At 36.9% G+C, this 3300-nt stretch overlaps 1 protein-coding gene across 3 annotated transcripts in view; it reads right to left on the minus strand.

The window, feature by feature from the left end:
* Positions 1-3300, minus strand: part of VAT1 (VALINE-TOLERANT 1) — a 15264-nt gene that overhangs the window by 3067 nt on the left and 8897 nt on the right. The gene's annotated exons all lie outside the window — the stretch shown is intronic.

Genomic DNA, 3300 nt, shown 5'->3' on the forward strand with positions numbered 1-3300 from the left:
CTTAGCACCCAATTTTCCTGTCTCAGTCAACAAGTCAAGAACATATTTTCTTTGAGACAAGAATATACCCTTCTTACTCCTTGTCACTTCAACATGCAAAAAATACTTCAACAACCCTAAATCTTTTGTCTAAAACTGGGTATGAAGAAAGGATTTGAGAGATGAAATACCTACACTGTCACTCCCAGTAATGACAATATCATCAACATACACTACTAGTAAGATTATGCCTACCTCAGATTGTTTATAAACCACTGAGTGATCACACTTACTCTTCTTCATCCCAAACTCCTGAATTGACTCACTGAATTTGCCAAACCCAGCACGAGGGCTTTGTTTCAGGCCATACAAGGATTTTCAAAGATGACAGACTTTCCCTTACTCCCCCTGAGCAACAAACGCAGGTGGTTGCTCCATATACACTTCCTCTTGGAGGTCACCATGTAAAAATGCATTCTTGATATCTAATTGATGTAAAGGCTAATCATAGGTAGCTGCCATAGAGATGAATAAACTAACAGAGGTAAGTTTAGCTACTAGAGAGAAAGTTTCAAAATAATCAACCCCATAAATCTTGGCATACCCTTTAGCAACAAGATGGGCTTTAAGGCGAGCCATTGATCCATCAGGATTTACCTTTACAGCAAACACCCATTTGCACCCAATAGCTTTCTTCCCGGTAGGCAAATCTACTAAATCTCAAATACCATTACTATCTAAAGCCACCATCTCTTCTACCATAGCAGCACGCCAACCAGGATGGGACAAGGCTTCATGAACTGTTTTGCGAATTGAAACAAAATCCAAGGAAGCAACAAGCGAACTATAAGAAGAAGACAAGTGATCATAAGAAACCAAAGATGAAATAGGATAAGAACACTGACGTTTACATTTGCGAAGAGCAATAGGGAGATGAAGACTAGGATCAAGATCACTAAAGACTGGATCTGATGGCGAAGGGAATGGTAAAGGGCATGTGGTCTAAGCCTCTGGTCGTTTGGAATAGACATGGACAATAGGTGGCCGAACAGGTGTAGGATCATGTGCAAGAATATCTGTGGTACTGACAAGATGGCTTACAGTATAAACTAGTAGATCATCTTCCTCCCCTTAACTATCATAACTAAAAGATGAGAAAAAAAAAGAGTATTTTCAAGGAAAGTGACATCTGTGGAGACAAGATATCGGTTAAGAGCAGGAGAACAACATCTATAACCTTTCTGAAGATGAGAATACCCAAGAAAAACAAACTTGAAAGATTTTGGATCTAATTTGGTGACCCGGGGACAAACATCACGAACAAAACATGTACTACCAAATATCCTAGGTTCAAGAGGAAACAAAGACTTGGAAGGAAAAAGGACAGTATACGGAATATCACCATGAAAGACGGAAGAAGACATCCTATTAATCAAAAAACAAGTTGTGGAGACAACATTAGCCCAAAACTGTTTAGGTACTTTCATTTGAAAAAAAAGTGCTCGGGCTACCTCAAGGAGATGTCTATTTTTACTCTCGGTAACTCCATTTTAAGAAGGTGTATCAATACAAGAAGATTGATGGAGAATGTCATTCTGAATCATATAGGATTGAAATTTATCAAAAAAATATTCCTTGGCATTATCACTTCGCAATGTATGCACAGAAACATTAAATTGTGTTTTTATTTCAGCACAAAAGGCACAAAAAATAGAGAATAACTCAGAACGATTTTCATTAAGTATAGTCAAGTGACACGAGAATAGTCATCAACAAAAGTAACAAAGTATTTAAAACCAGATTTAGACACAATAGGATAAGAACCCCAAACATCATAATGGACTAATTCAAAAGTGGACATAGCCCATTTATTGACTATAGACACTGAAGGGAGATGATGATGTTTGACAAACTAGTATGACTCATAATCCAATGAAGATACATTTTGAAATTGAGGACATAAATTTTTTAAGGAAGACAGAGAAGGATGTCCCAACCAACAATGTACCTCAAAGGGGGTCAATACACTTGAACAAGCAATGGATCTCGGCACCTGTGTGTCAAGGTAGTAGAGACCTTCAGACTCATGACCTCTACCAATAATCCACTTCGTTATAAGATTTTGAAATAGACAAAAATCAAGAAAGAATGAGATACAATAATTCAAGTCATGAGTGAGTTTACTAACAGAGATTAGATTCAAAGAGAACTTAGGTAGATTTAAGACATTAGACAATGAAATTGTTAGAGTTTGCATTAATAGTTCTAGAACCAAGAACACAAGAGGTTGATCCATCAGCTAAAGTAAGACTAGAGGAGGTTGTATGTGATTGGAAAGTGGAAAATAGATTCGAATTACCTGTCATATGATCTGAGGCATAAGAATCAATGACTCATTTGGATGATGAGAAAATAAGACATGTAATGGAGTTACCTGACTCAACGATAGACGTGATAGGATAAGTAGTGGATTTTAATGATTCTTGGTACTAAGAGAATTGAGCAAATTCATCTGCAGAAACTAGAATAGTCTTATCAGAAGATGAAATATTAGAAGTTGCAACATTTGCTGATTGGCCTCGTTGAGACTTATTTTGGGGTTTCTTACAAAAACGCTTTGTATGGCCCGGCTCATGACAATAATAGCACACAATTCCTCTTGACTCTTGACTACGACTATCAACATCTTGATTACGATTGCCCGTTCCCCTTCCTCTGTTACCACTTTTATTATTCTGACGACTTACAAGAGCACTGTTATTAGTCTAAGCCAACGTGAAGCTAAAGCTTTCTGTACACAGTACTCTCGTAAAAGTGTCATGCAGAGAGGAGATCTTGGAACTAGAAAGAATCTGAGATTTGATAGTCTCAAGCTCTGGAGAAAGACCTGCAAGAAAACTCATAACCGCCATTTGCTCTCGTTGAGCCTACTGAACCTTTACATCAGGACTAAAAGGCAACAGAACATTAAGCTCCTCATAAATTCTTTTAAAATCCATAAAATAGGCTGTGAGAGACCTATCTTGTTTCTCTGCACGATAAAATGCTTTACATACCTCATAAATACGAGAAATATTCCTTTTACCAGAATATAAAAAATTCAAATAATCCATTAACTCTTTAACAAACTCACAATGATTAATGAGGCTAATAATCTCACCATTAATGGAATTTCAAATCTACAAAAACAGTCGTGCATCTTCCCTCATCTAGGTTTACCTTATATTATCAGTAGGAGGATTATTAGTAATATGATCATTCTTATCAATGCTTCTTAAATAGACCCGAACTGTCTTGCCCCAATCCAAATAATTAGAACCA

This window comes from Theobroma umbraticum, unplaced genomic scaffold (assembly GCF_002168275.2).
Source record: "Theobroma umbraticum cultivar Fairchild unplaced genomic scaffold, ASM216827v3 scaffold_86.0, whole genome shotgun sequence".
NCBI classification, from domain to species: domain Eukaryota; kingdom Viridiplantae; phylum Streptophyta; class Magnoliopsida; order Malvales; family Malvaceae; genus Theobroma; species Theobroma umbraticum.